Raw genomic sequence first — 19,376 nt, forward strand, 5'->3', positions numbered from 1 at the left:
GCAGTGTCTGACAGAAATTGAATGCAGCATCAGTGAGGAACGGGATGCAGTGACTGAGAAAAATGGGATCCAGCAACTGAGGGAAATGGAATGCCGTGACTGAGGGAAATGGGATGCAGTGACTTACGGAAATGGGATGCAGTGACTGACGGAAATGGGATGCAGTGACTGAGTGAGATGGGATGCAGTGACTGAGTGAGATGGGATGCAGTGTCTGAGTGAGATGGGATGCAGTGTCTGAGTGAAATGGGATGCAGTTAATGAGTGAAATGAGATGCAGTGACTGATGGAAATTGAATGCAGTGACAGAGTGACATGAGCTGCAGTGCCTGATGGAAATGCGATGCAGTTTCTGTGGGACATGGGATGCAATGTCTGAGGTCCTGGGAAGGAGTGACTGAGTTAATAGGGAGTCAGTGCCCGAGCGGGCTTGGGGTACAGTGACTGAGGGAAATGGGATACAGTGGCTGAGAGAAATGGGACGCACTGTCTTAGTGAAATGGGATGCAGTGAGTGAGGGACATGGGATGCACTAACTGAGGGAAGTTGGATGCAGTGACTGAGGGAAATCGGATGCAGTGACTGAGGGAAATGGGATGCAGTGACTGAGTGAAATGAGATGCAGTGACTGTTGTAAATGGGTTGCAGTGACCGATTGAAATGAGATGCAGTGACTGATGGAAATGGGATGCAGTATTTGTGGGAAGTAGGATACAATCACTGATTGAAATGAGATGCAGAGACTGAGGGAAAGGAGATGCTGTGTCTATGGGAAATGGGATGCAGTGAGTGTGGGAAATTGAAGGCAGCGTCTGTGAGATACGGGCACCAGTGACTGATGGAAATGGGATACAGTGACTGTGGTGAAGGAGATGCCATGATTGAGTGAAATGTGATGCAGTGACTGCGTGAAATGCGATGCAGTGACTGCGTGGAATGCGATGCAGTGACTGCGTGAAATGGGATGCAGTGACTGCGTGAAATCGGACGCAGTGACTGAGTGAAATGTGATTCAGTCACTGAGTGAAATGTGATTCAGACAGTGAGTGAAATGTGATTCAGACAGTGAGTGAAATGTGATGCAGTGACTGAGTGAAATGTGATGCAGTGACTGAGTGAAATGGGATGCAGTGACTGAGTGAAATGGGATGCAGTGACTGAGGGACATGAGATGCAGTGACTGAGTGAAATGGGACGCTTTGACTGAGTGAAATGGGACGCTTTGACTGAGGGAAATGGGACGCTTTGACTGAGGGAAATGGGACGCTTTGACTGAGGGAAATGGGACGCTTTGACTGAGGGAAATGGGACGCTTTGACTGAGGGAAATGGGATTCTTTGACTGAGGGAAATGGGACGCTTTGACTGAGGGAAATGGGATGCAGTGCCTGAGTGAAATGGGATGCAGTGCCTGAGTGAAATGGGATGCAGTGACTGAGTGAAATGGGATGCAGTGACTGAGTGAAATGGGATGCAGTGACTGAGTGAAATGTGTTGCAGTCACTGAGTGAAATGGGATGCAGTCACTGAGTGAAATGGGATGCATTACTGAGTTGAATGGGATGCAGTGACTGAGTGAAAAGGGATTCAGTATTTTTGGGAAGTAGGATGCAGTCACTGAGTGAAATGCGATGCAGAGACTGAGGGAAAGGAGATGCTGTGACTATGGGAAATGGGATGCAGTGAGTGTGGGAAATTGAATGCAGCGTGTGTAAGATACGGGGAACAGTAAGTGATGAAAATGGGATGCAGTGACTATGGTGAACGAGATGCAGTGATTGAGTGAAATGGGATGCAGTGATTGATGGAAATGGGACGCAGTGACTGAGGGAAATGGGATGCAGTGACTGAGGGAAATGGGATGCAGTGACTGAAAGAAATGAGATGCCGAGACTGAGTGAACTGGGATGCAGTGACTGATGGAAATGGTATGCAGTGTCTGTTGGAAATGGGATCCTGCGACTGAAGGTAATGGGATGCAGTGACTGAGGGTAATGGGATGCAGTGACTGAGTGAAATGGGATGCAGTGACTGAGGGTAATGGGATGCAGTGACTGAGTGAAATGGGATGCAGTGACTGAGGGTAATGGGATGCAGTGACTGAGGGTAATGGGATGCAGTGTCTGAGGGTAATGGGATGCAGTGACTGAGGGTAATGGGATGCAGTGACTGAGGGAAATGGGATGCAGTGACTGAGGGAAATGGGATGCAGTGACTGAGGGAAATGGGATGCAGTGACTGAAAGAAATGAGATGCCGAGACTGAGTGAACTGGGATGCAGTGACTGATGGAAATGGTATGCAGTGTCTGTTGGAAATGGGATCCTGCGACTGAAGGTAATGGGATGCAGTGACTGAGGGTAATGGGATGCAGTGACTGAGTGAAATGGGATGCAGTGACTGAGGGTAATGGGATGCAGTGACTGAGTGAAATGGGATGCAGTGACTGAGGGTAATGGGATGCAGTGACTGAGGGTAATGGGATGCAGTGTCTGAGGGTAATGGGATGCAGTGACTGAGGGTAATGGGATGCAGTGACTGAGGGTAATGGGATGCAGTGACTGAGTGAAATGGGATGCAGTGACTGAGTGAAATGGGATGCAGTGACTGAGGGAAATGGGATGCAGTGACTGAGGGAAATGGGATGCAGTGACTGAGGGGAATCGGATGCAGTGAATGAGGACAATGGGATGCAGTGACTGAGGGCAATGGGATGCAGTGACTGAGTGAAATGGGATTGCCGTGACTGTGGAAAGGAGATGCAGTGACTGAGGAAATGGGACGCAGTGACAGATGGAAATGGGATGCCCTGACTGAGTGTAAAGTGAAGCATTGAGTGAAATGGGATGCAGTGGCTGTGTGAACTGGGATGCAGTGGCTGTGTGAACTGGGATGCAGTGGCTGTGTGAACTGGGATGCAGTGACTGTGTGAATAGGGAAGCAGTGACTGAGGGAAAGGAGATGCAGTGTCTGTTTGAAATGGGATGCTGCGACTCAAGTGAATGGGATGCCATGACTGTGGGGAATGGGATGCAGTGACTGAGATAAATGGGATGCAGTGACTAATGGAAATGAGATGCAGTGAATGTGGGAAATGGGATTCAGTGACTGTGGGGAATGGGATGCAGTGTCTGAGGGAAATGGAATTCAGTGACTGAGATAAATGGGATGCAGTAATTGGTGGAAATGGGATGCAGTGACTGAGGGAAATGGGATGCAGTGACTGTGTCAAATGGATGCAGTGACTGAGTGGAATGGGATGCAGTGACTGATCAAAATGGGATGCAGTGACTGACAGTAATTGGATGGAGTGACGGACGGTAATGGGATGCAGTGACTGAGGGAAACGGGACGCAGTATCAGAGTGAAATAGGATGCGTTCAATGAGTGAAATGGCCTGCAGTGATTGAGTGAAGTGGGATGCAGTGACTGAGGGAATTGGGATGCAGTGGCTGAGTGATATGGGATACAGTGGCTGAGTGAAATGGGATGCAGTGACTGATGGAAATGGGATGCTGTGAGTGAGTGAAATGGGCTGCTGTGACTGAGCGTAATGGGATACAGTGACTGAGGGAAAGGAGATGCAGTGACTGAGACAAATGGATGCAGTGACTGATGTAAATGGGTGCAGTGACTGATGGAAATGGGATGCATTGACTGATGGAAATGGGATGCATTGACTCAGGGAAAGGAGATTGCGTGACTGTGGAAACAGGATGCTGTGACTGAGCGAAATGGGATGCAGTGACTGAGTGAAATGGGATGCTGTGACTGAGGGAAAGGAGATGCCGTGACTGAGGGAAAGGAGATGCAGTGTCTGTGGGAAATGGGATACTGTGACTCAGGGTAATGGGAAGCAGTGACTGAGGGGAATGAGATGCAGTGACTGAGTGAAATGGGATGCAGTGACTCGGTGAAATGGGATGCAGTGACTGTGTGAAATGGGCTGCAGTGTCTGTGTGAACTGTAATGCAGTGACTGTGTGATCTAGGATGCGGTGGCCGAGTAAAATGGGATGCAGTGGCTGAGTGAAATGGGATGCAGTGGCTGAGTGAAATGGGATGCAGTGGCTGAGTGAAATGGGATGCAGTAATTGGTGGAAATGGGATGCAGTGACTGAGGGAAATGGGATGCAGTGACTGTGTCAAATGGATGCAGTGACTGAGTGTAATGGGATGCAGTGACTGATCAAAATGGGATGCAGTGACTGACAGTAATTGGATGGAGTGACGGACGGTAATGGGATGCAGTGACTGAGGGAAACGGGACGCAGCGTCAGAGTGAAATAGGATGCAGTCAATGAGTGAAATGGCCGGCAGTGATTGAGTGAAGTGGGATGCAGTGACTGAGTTAAATGTGATGCAGAGGCTGAATGAAATGGGATGCAGTGACTGCTTGAAATGGGATGCAGTGACTGAGTGAAATGGGCTGCTGTGACTGAGCGTAATGGGATGCAGTGACTGAGGGAAATGGGATGCAGTGACTGAGGGAAATGAGATGCAGTGTCTGTTTCAAATGGGATCCTGCGACTGAAGTTAATGGGATGCAGTGACTGAGTGAAATGGGATGCAGTGACTGACTGAAATGGGATGCAGTGACTGAGTGAAGTGGGATGCAGTGACTGAGGGTAATGGGATGCAGTGACTGAGGACAATGGGATGCAGTGACTGAGGGTAATGGGATGCAGTGACTGAGGACAATGGGATGCAGTGACTGAGGGAAATGGGATGCAGTGACTGGGAAATGGGATGCAGTGATTGATGGAAATGGGACGCAGTGACTGAGGGAAATGGGATGCAGTGACTGAGGGAAATGGGATGCAGTGACTGAGTGAAATGGGATTGCCGTGACTGTGGAAAGGAGATGCAGTGACTGAGGAAATGGGATGCAGTGACAGATGGAAATGGGATGCAGTGACTGCGTGAAATGGGATGCAGTGACTGCGTGAAATGGGACGCAGTGACTAAGTGAAATGTGATTCAGTCACTGAGTGAAATGTGATTCTGTAACTGAGTGAAATATGATGCACTCACTGAGTGTACTGTGATTCAGTCACTGAGTGAACTGTGATGCAGTCACTGAGTGAAATGGGATATAATGGCTGAGTGAAATGAGATGCAGTGACTGAGGGACATAGGATGCCGTGACTGAGGGACATGGGATGCCGTGACTGAGGGACATGGGATGCCGTGATTGAGGGAAATGGGATGCCGTGACTGTAGGAAATGGGATGCAGTGACTGAGCGAAATGGGATGCACTGTTTGATGGAAATATGATGCAGTAACTGACGGAAATGAGATGCAGTGACTGAGGGAAATGGGATGCAGTGACTAAGGGAAATGGGATGCAGTGACCGAGCGAAATGGGATGCACTATTTTTGGGAAGGAGGATGCAATCACTTATTGAAATGAGATGCAGAGACTGTGGGAAAGGAGATGCTGTGACGATGGGAAATGGGATGCAGTGACTGTGTGAAATGGGATGCAGTGACTCAGTGAAATGTGATTCAGTCACTGAGTGAAATGTGATTCCGTCACTGAGTGAAATAGGATGCACTCACTGAGTGTACTGTGATTCAGTCACTGATTGAACTGTGATGCAGTCACTGAGTGAACTGTGATGCAGTCACTGAGTGAACTGTGATGCAGTCGCTGAGTGAAATGGGATGCAGTGGCTGAGGGAAATGGGATGCAGTGACTGAGAAAATGGGATGCAGTGACAGAGTGACATGAGCTGCAGTGTCTGATGGAAATGTGATGCAGTACCTGAGGGAAATGGGAGGCAGTGACTGAGGTAGTGGGAATGAGTGACTGAGTTCATGGCGATGCAGTGCCCGAGCGGACTTGGGGTGCAGTGAGTGAGGGAGATGGGATACAGTGCCTTAGTGAAATGAGATGCAGTGACTGAGTGAAATGAGATGCAGTGACTAAGGGAAATGGGATGCAGTGACTGAGTGACATGGGATGCAGTGACTGAGGGACATGGGAAGCACTGACTGAGTGAAATGCGATGCAGAGACTGAGTGAAATGGGATGCAGTGACTGAGTGAAATGGGATGCAGTGACTGAGTGAAATGGGATGCAGTGACTGAGTGAAATGGGATGCAGTGACTGTGGTGAAGGAGATGCAGTGATTGAGTGAAATGGGATGCAGTGACTGAGTGAAATGAGATGCAGTGACTGAGGGAAATGGGATGCAGTGACTGTGGTGAAGGAGATGCAGTGATTGAGTGAAATGGGATGCAGTGACTGAGTGAAATGCGAAGCAGTGACGGCGTTAAATGGGATGCAGTGACTGCGAGAAATGGGACGCAGTGACTGAGTGAAATGGGATGCAGTAACTGAGTGAAATGGGATGAAGTGAATGAGTGAAATGAGATGCAGTGACTGTGGGACGTGGGATGCAGTGACTGAGGGAAATGGGATGCAGTGACAGAGTGAAATGGGATGCAGTGACTGAGGGACGTGGGATGCAGTGAATGAGGGACGTGGGATGCAGTGAATGAGGGACCTGGGATGCAGTGAATGAGGGACATGGGATGCAGTGACTGAGGAACATGGGATGCAGTGACTGCGTGTAATGGGATGCAGAGACTGAGGGAAAGGTGATGCTGTCACTGTGGAAAATGGGATGCAGTGAGTGTTGGAAATTGAATGCAGCGTCTATGAGATACGGGAAACAGTGACTGTTGGAAATGGGATGCAGTGACTCTGGTGAAGGAGATGCAATGAATGAATGAAATGGGATGCACTGACTGAGTGAAATGGGATGCACTGACTGAGTTAAATGTGATGCAGAGGCTGAATGAAATGGGATGCAGTGACTGTTTGAAATGGGATGCAGTGACTGAGTGAAATGTGATTCAGTCACTGATTGAAATGGGATCCAGTCAGTGAGTGAAATGTGTTGCAGTGACTGAGTGAAATGGGATGCATTGACTGAGGGAAATGGGATGCAGTGACTGAGGGAAATGGGATGCAGTGACTGAGGGGAATGGGATGCAGTGAGTGTGGGAAATTGAATGCAGCGTCTGAGTGAAATGAGGTGCAGTGACTGAGGGAAATGGGATGCAGTGACTGTGGTGAAGGAGATGCAGTGATTGAGTGAAATGGGATGCTGTGACTGAGTGAAATGCGAAGCAGTGATGGCGATAAATGGGATGCAGTGACTGAGTGAAATGGGATGCAGTGACTGTGGGACGTGGGATGCATTGACTGAGGGAAATGGGATGCAGTGACTGAGGGAAATGGGATGCGGTGACTGAGGGAAATGGGATGCGGTGACTGAGGGAAATGGGATGCGGTGACTGAGGGAAATGGGATGCAGTGACTGAGGGATATGGGATGCAGTGACTGAGGGATATGGGATGCAGTGACTGAGGGACATGGGATGCATCGACTGAGTGAAATGCGATGCAGAGACTGAGGGAAAGGAGATGCAGTGAGTGTGGGAAATTGAATGCAGCGTCTGTGAGATACGGGAAACAGTGACTGTTGGAAATGGGATGCAGTGACTCTGGTGAAGGAGATGCAATGATTGAGTGAAATGTGATGCACTGACTGAGTGTACTGTGATTCAGTCACTGAGTGAACTGTGATGCAGTCAGTGAGTGAAATGGGATGCAGTGGCTGAGTGAAATGGGATGCAGTGGCTGAGTGAAATGAGATGCAGTGACTGAGTGAAATGAGATGCAGTGACTGAGTGAAATGAGATGGAGTGACTGAGTGAAATGGGCTGCAGTGACTGAGAGAAATGGGCTGCAGTCACTGAGTGTAATCTGTTGCTGTCTCTGAGTGAAATGTGATGCATCACTGAGTTGAATGGGATGCAGGGACTGAGTGAAATGAGATGCAGTGACTGAGGGAAAAGGGATTCAGTATTTTTGGCAAGTAGGATGCAATCACTGAGTGAAATGCGATGCAGAGACTGAGGGAAAGGAGATGCTGCGACGATGGGAAACGGTATGCAGTGAGTGTGGGAAATTGAAAGCTGCGTCTGTGACATACGGGGTACAGTGCGTGATGAAAATGGGATGCAGTGACTGTGGTGAAGGAGATGCAGTGATTGAGTGAAATGGGATGCAGTGTCTGCGTGAAATGCGGTGCAGTGACTACATGAAATGCGGTGCAGTGACTGCGTGAAATGGGATGCATCACTGAGTGAAATGGGATGCAGTGACTGACGGAAATGGGATGCAGTGACAGATGGAAATGGGATGCAGTGACTGAGTGAAATGTGATGCAGTGACTGAGTGAAATGCGATGCAGTGACTGAGTGAAATGCGATGCAGTGACTGAGTGAAATGCGGTGCAGTGACTGAGTGAAATGCGGTGCAGTGACTGAGTGAAATGCGGTGCAGTCAATGAGTGAAATGCGATGCAGTCAATGAGTGAAATGAGATGCACTGACTGATGGAAATTGGATGCAGTGACAGAGTGACATGAGCTGCAGTGACTGAATGGAATGTGATGCATTGTTTGATGGAAGTATGATGCAGTAACTGACGGAAATGAGATGCAGTGACTGAGGGAAATGGGATGCAGTGACCGAGGGAAATGGGATGCAGTGACCGAGTGAAATGAGATGCAGTGAGTGAGCGAAATGGGATGCAGTATTTTTGGGAAGTAGGATGCAATCACGGATTGAAATGAGATGCAGAGACTGTGGGAAAGGAGATGCTGCGTCTTTGGGAAATGGGATACAGTGAGTGTCGGAAATTGAATGCAGTGTCTGTGAGATACGGGAACCAGTGACTGATGGAAATGGGATGCTGTGACTGTGGAGAAGGAGATGCAGTGATGGAGTGAAATGTGATGCAGTGACTGAGTGAAATGTGATGCAGTGACTGAGTGAAATGTGATGCAGTGACTGAGTGAAATGGGATGCAGCGACTGCGTGAAATGGGATGCAGTGACTGCGTGAAATGGGACGCAGTGACTGCGTGAAATGGGACGCAGTGACTGCATGAAATGTGATGCACTGGCTGAGTGAAATGGGATGCAGTGACTGAGGGACATGGGATGCAGTGACTGAGGGAAATGGGATGCAGTGACTGAGGGAAATGGGATGCAGTGACTGAGGGACATGGGATGCAGTGACTGAGGGACATGGGATGCAGTGACTGAGGGAAATGGGATGCAGTGACTGAGGGAAATGAGATGCAGTGACTGAGTCAAGTGGGATGCAGTGACTGAGAACAATGGGATGCTGCGACTGAGGGCAATGGGATGCAGTGACTGATGGAAATGGGATGCAGTAACTGTGGGACATGGGATGCAATGATTGAGTGAAATGCGATGCAGTGACTGAGTGAAATGCGTTGCAGTGACTGAGTGAAATGCGTTGCAGTGACTGAGTGAAATGCGTTGCAGTGACTGAGTGAAATGCGATGCAGTGACTGAGTGAAATGGGCTGCAGTGACTGTTGGAAATGGGATGCAGTGACTGTGGTGAAGGAGATGCAGTGATTGAGTGAAATGGGATGCAGTGACTGAGGGAAATGGGATGCAGTGACTGTCGTGAAGGAGATGCAGTGATTGAGTGAAATGGGATGCAGTGACTGAGTGAAATGCGAAGCAGTGACGGCGAAAATGGGATGCAGTGACTGCGAGAAATGGGATGCAGTGACTGAGTGAAATGGGATGCAGTGACTGACTGAAATGGGATGAAGTGAATGAGTGAAATGGGATGCAGTGACTGTGGGACGTGGGATGCAGTGACTGTGGGACGTGGGATGCAGTGACTGAGGGAAATGGGATGCAGTGACTGAGGGAAATGGGATGCAGTGACAGAGTGAAATGGGATGCAGTGACTGAGGGACGTGGGATGCAGTGACTGTGGGACGTGGGATGCAGTGACTGTGGGACGTGGGATGCAGTGACTGAGGGAAATGGGATGCAGTGACTGAGGGAAATGGGATGCAGTGACAGAGTGAAATGGGATGCAGTGACTGAGGGACGTGGGATGCAGTGACTGTGGGACGTGGGATGCAGTGACTGTGGGACGTGGGATGCAGTGACTGAGGGAAATGGGATGCAGTGACTGAGAGAAATGGGATGCAGTGACAGAGTGAAATGGGATGCAGTGACTGAGGGACGTGGGATGCAGTGAATGAGGGACATGAGATGCAGTGACTGAGGGACATGGGATGCAGTGACTGAGGGAAATGATATGCGGTGACTGAGGGACATGGGATGCAGTGACTGAGGGACATGGGATGCAGTGACTGAGGGACATGGGATGCATCGACTGAGTGAAATGCGATGCAGAGACTGAGGGAAAGGTGATGCTGTCACTGTGGAAAATGGGATGCAGTGAGTGTGGGAAATTGAATGCAGCGTCTATGAGATACGGGAAACAGTGACTGTTGGAAATGGGATGCAGTGACTCTGGTGAAGGAGATGCAATGAATGAGTGAAATGGGATGCAGTGATTGAGTGAAATGGGAAGCACTGACTGTGTGAAATGGGATTCAGTCACTGATTGAAATGGGATCCAGTCACTGAGTGAAATGTGTTGCAGTCACTGAGTGAAATGGGATGCAGTGACTGAGGGAAATGGGATGCAGTGACTGAGGGGAATGGGATGCAGTGAGTGTGGGAAATTGAATGCAGCGTCTGAGAAATACGGGAAACAGTGACTGTTGAAAATGGGATGCAGTGACTGTGGGACATGGGATGCAGTGACTGAGTGAAATGTGATGCAGTGACTGAGTGAAATGGGATGCAGTGACTGAGTGAAATGTGATGCAGTGACTGAGTGAAATGGGCTGCAGTGACTGTTGGAAATGGGATGCAGTGACTGTGGTGAAGGAGATGCAGTGATTGAGTGAAATGGGATGCAGTGACTGAGTGAAATGAGATGCATTGACTGAGGGAAATGTGTTGCAGTCACTGAGTGAAATGGGATGAAGTGACTGAGGGAAATGCGATGCAGTGACTGAGGGAAATGCGATGCAGTGACTGAGGGAAATGCGATGCAGTGACTGAGGGAAATGTGATGCAGTGACTGAGCGAAATGTGATGCAGTGACTGAGGGAAATGAGATGCCAAGACTGAGTGAACTGGGATACAGTGACTGATGGAAATGGTATGCAGTGACTGAGGGAAATGGGATGCAGTGACTGTGGTGAAGGAGATGCAGTGATTGAGTGAAATGGGATGCAGTGACTGAGTGAAATGCAAAGCAGTGACGGCGTTAAATGGGATGCAGTGACTGCGAGAAATGGGACGCAGTGACTGAGTGAAATGGGATGCAGTGACTGACTGAAATGGGATGAAGTGAATGAGTGAAATGGGATGCAGTGACTGTGGGACGTGGGATGCAGTGACTGTGGGACGTGGGATGCAGTGACTGAGGGAAATGGGATGCAGTGACTGAGGGAAATGGGATGCAGTGACAGAGTGAAATGAGATGCAGTGACTGAGGGAAATGGGATGCAGTGACTGAGGGAAATGGGATGCAGTGACAGAGTGAAATGGGATGCAGTGACTGAGGGACGTGGGATGCAGTGACTGAGGGACATGGGATGCAGTGACTGAGGGACATGGGATGCATCGACTGAGTGAAATGCGATGCAGAGACTGAGGGAAAGGTGATGCTGTCACTGTGGAAAATGGGATGCAGTGAGTGTGGGAAATTGAATGCAGCGTCTATGAGATACGGGAAACAGTGACTGTTGGAAATGGGATGCAGTGACTCTGGTGAAGGAGATGCAATGAATGAGTGAAATGGGATGCAGTGATTGAGTGAAATGGGAAGCACTGACTGAGTGAAATGGGATGCACTGACTGAGTTAAATGTGATGCAGAGGCTGAATGAAATGGGATGCAGTGACTGTTTGAAATGGGATGCAGTGACTGAGTGAAATGTGTTTCAGTCACTGATTGAAATGGGATCCAGTCAGTGAGTGAAATGTGTTGCAGTCACTGAGTGAAATGGGATGCAGTGACTGAGGGAAATGGGATGCAGTGACTGAGGGGAATGGGATGCAGTGAGTGTGGGAAATTGAATGCAGCGTCTGAGAAATACGGGAAACAGTGACTGATGAAAATGGGATGCAGTGACTGTGGGACATGGGATACAGTGACTGAGTGAAATGCGATGCAGTGACTGAGTGAAATGCGATGCAGTGACTGAGTGAAATGGGCTGCAGTGACTATTGGAAATGGGATGCAGTGACTGTGGTGAAGGAGATGCAGTGATTGAGTGAAATGGGATGCAGTGACTGAGTGAAATGAGATGCATTGACTGAGGGAAATGGGATGCAGTCAGTGAGTGAAATATGTTGCAGTCACTGAGTGAAATCGGATGAAGTGACTGAGGGAAATGCGATGCAGTGACTGAGGGAAATGCGATGCAGTGACTGAGGGAAATGTGATGCAGTGACTGAGTGAAATGGAATGCAGTGACTGAGTGAAGTGCGATGCAGTGACGGCGTTAAATGGGATGCAGTGACTGCGTGAAATGGGACGCAGTGACTGAGTGAAATGAGATGCATTGACTGAGGGAAATGGGATGCAGTCACTGAGTGAAATGTGTTGCAGTCACTGAGTGAAATGCGATGCAGTGACTGAGGGAAATGCGATGCAGTGACTGAGGGAAATGCGATGCAGTGACTGAGTGAAATGGGATGCAGTGACTGAGTGAAGTGCGATGCAGTGACTGAGGACAATGGGATGCAGCGACTGAGGGCAATGGGATGCAGCGACTGAGGGCAATGGGATGCAGCGACTGAGGGACATGGGATGCAGCGACTGAGGGACATGGGATGCAGCGACTGAGGGACATGGGGTGCAGCGACTGAGGGAGATGGGATGCAGTGACTGATGGAAATGGGATGCAGTGACTGAGGGAAAGAAGATGCAGTGACTGTGGGAAATGGCATACTGTGACTCAGGGTAATGGGATGCAGTGACTGAGGGGAATGGGATGCAGTGAGTGTGGGAAATTGAATACAGCGTCTGAGAGATAGGGGAAACAGTGACTGATGGAAATGGGATGCAGTGACTGTGGGACATGGGATGCAATGATTGAGTGAAATGTGATGCAGTGACTGAGTGAAATGCGATGCAGTGACTGAGGGAAATGGGATGCAGTGACTGTGGTGAAGGAGATGCAGTGATTGAGTGAAATCGGATGCTGTGACTGAGTGAAATGCGAAGCAGTGACGGCGTTAAATGGGATGCAGTGACTGCGTGAAATGGGACGCAGTGACTGCGTGAAATGGGACGCAGTGACTGAGCGAAATGGGATGTGGTGACTGAGGGAAATGGGATGCAGTGACTGAGGGATATGGGATGCAGTGACTGAGGGACATGGGATGCATCGACTGAGTGAAATGCGATGCAGAGACTGAGGGAAAGGAGATGCTCTGACTGTGGGAAATGGGATGCAGCGAGTGTGGGAAATTGAATGCAGCGTCTGTGAGATACGGGAAACAGTGACTGTTGGAAATGGGATGCAGTGACTGTGGTGAAGGAGATGCAATGATTGAGTGAAATGTGATGCACTGACTGAGTGAAATGGGATGCACTGGCTGAGTTAAATGTGATGCAGAGGCTGAATGAAATGGGATGCAGTGACTGAGGGAAATGAGATGCACTGTCTGTTTGAAATGGGATCCTGCGACTGAAGTTAATGGGATGCAGTGACTGAGTGAAATGGGATGCAGTGACTGAGGGAAATAGGATGCAGTGACTGAGGGGAATGGGATGCAGTGACTGAGGGGAATGGGATGCAGTGACTGAGGGGAATGGGATGCAGTGACTGAGGGGAATGGGATGCAGTGACTGAGGACAATGGGATGCAGTGACTGAGGGAAATGGGATGCAGTGACTGAGGGAAATGGGATGCAGTGACTGGGAAATGGGATGCAGTGATTGATGGAAATAGGACGCAGTGACTGAGTGAAATGGGACTCAGTGACTGAGTGAAATGGGATGCAGTGACTGCGTGAAATGGGATTGCCATGACTGTGGAAAGGAGATGCAGTGACTGAGGAAATGGGATGCAGTGACGGAGGGAAATGGGATGCAGTGACTGAGGGAAATGTGATGCAGTGACTGAGGGAAGTGGGATGCAGTGACTGAGGGAAATGAGATGCCGAGACTGAGTGAACTGGGATGCAGTGACTGATGGAAATGGTATGCAGTGACTGACGGAAATGGGATGCAGTGTCTGTTGGAAATGGGATCCTGCGACTGAAGTTAATGGGATGCAGTGACTGCGGATAATGGGATGCAGTGACTGAGGATAATGGGATGCAGTGACTGAGGGAAATGGGATGCAGTGACTGAGGGAAATGGGATGCAGTGACTGAGGGGAATGGGATGCAGTGACTGAGGGGAATGTGATGCAGTGACTGAGGGAAATGGGATGCAGTGACTATGGGAAATAGGACGCAGTGACTGAGTGAAATGGGACGCAGTGACTGATGGAAAGGAGATGCAGTGACTGAGTGAAATGGGATGCAGTGACTGTGGAAAGGAGATGCAGTGTCTGAGGAAATGGGATGCAGTGGCTGTGTGAAATGGGATGCAGTGGCTGTGTGAAATGGGATGCAGTGGCTGTGTGAAATGGGATGCAGTGACTGTGTGAATAGGGATGCAGTGACTGAGGGATGTGGGATGCAGTGACTGAGGGATGTGGGATGCAGTGACTGAGGGATGTGGGATGCAGTGAATGAGGGACGTGGGATGCAGTGACTGAGGGAAATGGGATGCAGTGACTGAGGGAAATGAGATGCCAAGACTGAGTGAACTGGGATGCAGTGACTGATGGAAATGTGATTCAGTGACTGCGTGAAATGGGATGCAGTGAATGAGTGAAATGAGATGCAGTGACTGATGGAAAGGTGATGCAGTAACTGAAGGAAATAGGATGCAGTGACTGAGGGAAATGAGATGCAGTATTGGTAGGAAGTAGGATGCAATCACTGAGTGCAATGCGATGCAGAGACTGAGGGAAAGGAGATGCTGTGACTGTGGGAAATGGGATGCAGTGCGTGTGGGAAATTGAATGCAGCGTCTGTGAGATACGGGAAACAGTGACTGATCGAAATGGATTGCAGTGACTATGGTGAAGGAGATGCAGTGACTGAGGGAAATGGGATGCAGTGACTGCATGAAATGGGATGCCGTCACTGAGTGAAATGTGTTTCAGTCACTGAGTGTAACGTGTTGCAGTCACTGAGTGAAATGGGATGCAGTGACTGAGGGAAATGGGATGCAGTGACTGATGGAAATGGGATGCAGTGTCTGACAGAAATTGAATGCAGCATCAGTGAGGAACGGGATGCAGTGACTGAGAAAAATGGGATCCAGCAACTGAGGGAAATGGAATGCCGTGACTGAGGGAAATGGGATGCAGTGACTGACGGAAATGGGATGCAGTGACTGAGTGAGATGGGATGCAGTGTCTGAGTGAGATGGGATGCAGTGTCTGAGTGAGATGGGATGCAGTGTCTGAGTGAAATGGGATGCAGTTAATGAGTGAAATGAGATGCAGTGACTGATGGAAATTGAATGCAGTGACAGAGTGACATGAGCTGCAGTGCCTGATGGAAATGCGATGCAGTTTCTGTGGGACATGGGATGCAGTGTCTGAGGTCCTGGGAAGGAGTGACTGAGTTAATAGGGAGTCAGTGCCCGAGCGGGCTTGGGGTACAGTGACTGAGGGAAATGGGATACAGTGGCTGAGAGAAATGGGACGCACTGTCTTAGTGAAATGGGATGCAGTGAGTGAGGGACATGGGATGCACTAACTGAGGGAAGTTGGATGCAGTGACTGAGGGAAATCGGATGCAGTGACTGAGGGAAATGGGATGCAGTGACTGAGTGAAATGAGATGCAGTGACTGTTGTAAATGGGTTGCAGTGACCGATTGAAATGAGATGCAGTGACTGATGGAAATGGGATGCAGTATTTGTGGGAAGTAGGATACAATCACTGATTGAAATGAGATGCAGAGACTGAGGGAAAGGAGATGCTGTGTCTATGGGAAATGGGATGCAGTGAGTGTGGGAAATTGAAGGCAGCGTCTGTGAGATACGGGCACCAGTGACTGATGGAAATGGGATACAGTGACTGTGGTGAAGGAGATGCCATGATTGAGTGAAATGTGATGCAGTGACTGCGTGAAATGCGATGCAGTGACTGCGTGAAATGCGATGCAGTGACTGCGTGAAATGGGATGCAGTGACTGCGTGAAATCGGACGCAGTGACTGAGTGAAATGTGATTCAGTCACTGAGTGAAATGTGATTCAGACAGTGAGTGAAATGTGATTCAGACAGTGAGTGAAATGTGATGCAGTGACTGAGTGAAATGTGATGCAGTGACTGAGTGAAATGGGATGCAGTGACTGAGTGAAATGGGATGCAGTGACTGAGGGACATGAGATGCAGTGACTGAGTGAAATGGGACGCTTTGACTGAGGGAAATGGGACGCTTTGACTGAGGGAAATGGGACGCTTTGACTGAGGGAAATGGGACGCTTTGACTGAGGGAAATGGGATTCTTTGACTGAGGGAAATGGGACGCTTTGACTGAGGGAAATGGGATGCAGTGCCTGAGTGAAATGGGATGCAGTGCCTGAGTGAAATGGGATGCAGTGACTGAGTGAAATGGGATGCAGTGACTGAGTGAAATGGGATGCAGTGACTGAGTGAAATGTGTTGCAGTCACTGAGTGAAATGGGATGCAGTCACTGAGTGAAATGGGATGCATTACTGAGTTGAATGGGATGCAGTGACTGAGTGAAAAGGGATTCAGTATTTTTGGGAAGTAGGATGCAGTCACTGAGTGAAATGCGATGCAGAGACTGAGGGAAAGGAGATGCTGTGACTATGGGAAATGGGATGCAGTGAGTGTGGGAAATTGAATGCAGCGTGTGTGAGATACGGGGAACAGTAAGTGATGAAAATGGGATGCAGTGACTATGGTGAACGAGATGCAGTGATTGAGTGAAATGGGATGCAGTGACAGAGTGAAATGGGTTGCAGTGTCTGCGTGAAATGCGGTGCAGTGTCTGCGTGAAATGCGGTGCAGTGACTGCGTGAAATGCGGTGCAGTGACTGCGTGAAATGCGGTGCAGTGACTGCGTGAAATGGGATGCAGTGACTGCTTCAAATGGGATGCAGTGACTGAGTGCAATGGGATGCAGTGACTGAGTGAAATGGGATGCATCACTGAGTGAAATGGGATGCAGTGACTGCGTGAAATGGGATGCAGTGACTGCGTGAAATGGGATGCTGTGACTGAGTGAAATGAGATGTACTGACTGATGGAAATTGGATGCAGTGACAGAGTGACATGAGCTGCAGTGACTGAGTGAAATGAGATGCATTGTTTGATGGAAGCATGATGCAGTAACTGACGGAAATGAGATGCAGTGACTGAGGGAAATGGGATGCAGTGACCGAATGAAATGAGATGCAGTGACTGAGGGAAAGGAGATGCTGTGTCTTTGGGAAATGGGATACAGTGAGTGTCGGAAATTGAATGCAGCGTCTGTGAGATACGGGAACCCGTGACTGATGGAAATGGGATGCTGTGACTGTGGAGAAGGAGATGCAGTGATGGAGTGAATTGGGATGCAGTGACTGAGTGAAATGTGATGCAGTGACTGAGTGAAGTGTGATGCAGTGACTGAGTGAAGTGTGATGCAGTGACTGAGTGAAATGGGATGCAGTGACTGCGTGAAATGGGATGCAGTGACTGCGTGAAATGGGATGCAGTGACTGAGGGAAAGGAGATGCTGTGACTATGGGAAATGGGATGCAGTGCGTGTGGGAAATTGAATGCAGCGTCTGTGAGATACGGGAAACAGTGACTGATCGAAATGCATTGCAGTGACTATGGTGAAGGAGATGCAGTGACTGAGGGAAATGGGATGCAGTGACTGAGGGAAATGGGATGCAGTGACTGAGGGAAATGGGATGCAGTGACTGCATGAAATGGGATGCCGTCACTGAGTGAAATGTGTTTCAGTCACTGAGTGTAACGTGTTGCAGTCACTGAGTGAAATGGGATGCAGTGACTGAGGGAAATGGGATGCAGTGACTGATGGAAATGGGATGCAGTGTCTGACGGAAATTGAATGCAGCATCAGTGAGAAACGGGTTGCAGTGACTGAGGAAAATGGGATCCAGCGACTGAGGGAAATGGAATGCCGTGACTGAGGGAAATGGGATGCAGTGACTTACGGAAATGGGATGCAGTAACTGACGGAAATGGGATGAACTGACTGATGGAAATGGGATGCAGTGACTGAGTGAGATGGGATGCAGTTAATGAGTGAAATGAGATGCAGTGACTGATGGAAATTGAATGCAGTGACAGAGTGACATGAGCTGCAGTGCCTGATGGAAATGCGATGCAGTTACTGTGGGACATGGGATGCAGTGGCTGAGGTCCTGGGAAGGAGTGACTGAGTTAAAAGGGATTCAATGCCCGAGCGGGCTTGGGGTACAGTGACTGAGGGAAATGGGATACAGTGGCTGAGAGAAATGGGACGCACTGTCTTAGTGAAATGGGATGCAGTGAGTGAGGGACATGGGATGCAGTGAGTGAGGGACATGGGATGCACTGACAGCCTCTGACCCGCTCACAGGGACCCTGGCCCCGCCGCCCTGACCCGCTCACAGCGGCCTGGGCCCCGCAGCCCTGTCCCGCTCACAGGGACCCTGGCCCCGCCGCCCTGACCCGCTCGCAGTGGCCTGGGCCCCGAAGCCCTGACCCGCTCACGGCGTATTGCCCCCTCAGTCCTGACCCGCTGGCAGGGACTGGGCCCCGGCGCCCTGACCCGCTTGCTGCGGCCTGGGCCCCGGCGCCCTGACCCGCTCGTAGCCGCCTGCCCCCGCCGCCCTGACAGGCTCGCAGCGGCCTGCCCCCGCCGCCCTGACCCGCTGGCAGGGACTGGGCCCCGCTGCCCTGACCCGCTGGCAGGGACTGGGCCCCGCCGCCCTGACCCGCTCACAGTGGCCTGGGCCCCGCAGCCCTCACCCGCTCACAGCAACTTGCCTCCTGCAGCCCTGACCCGCTCACAGCGACTTGCCCCCTGCAGCCCTGAACCGCTCACAGGGACTGCGCTCCGCAGCCCTGTCCCGCTCACAGCGGCCTGCCCCCGCCGCCCTGACCCGCTCACAGTGACCTGCCCCTGCCGCCCTGACCCGCTCACAGCGGCCTGCCCCCGCCGCCCTGACCCGCTCACAGTGGCCTGCCCCCGCCGCCCTGACCCGCTCACAGCGGCTTGCCCCTGCAGCCCTGTCCCTCTGACAGGGACTGGGTCGCCCAGCCCTATCCCGCTCACAGGGACTGGGCCCCGCTGCCCTGTCCTGCTCACAGCGTATTGCCCCCTGCAGTCCTGTCCTGCTCAA

This window comes from Stegostoma tigrinum, chromosome 41, assembly GCF_030684315.1.
Source record: "Stegostoma tigrinum isolate sSteTig4 chromosome 41, sSteTig4.hap1, whole genome shotgun sequence".
Taxonomy (NCBI): Eukaryota; Metazoa; Chordata; class Chondrichthyes; order Orectolobiformes; family Stegostomatidae; genus Stegostoma; species Stegostoma tigrinum.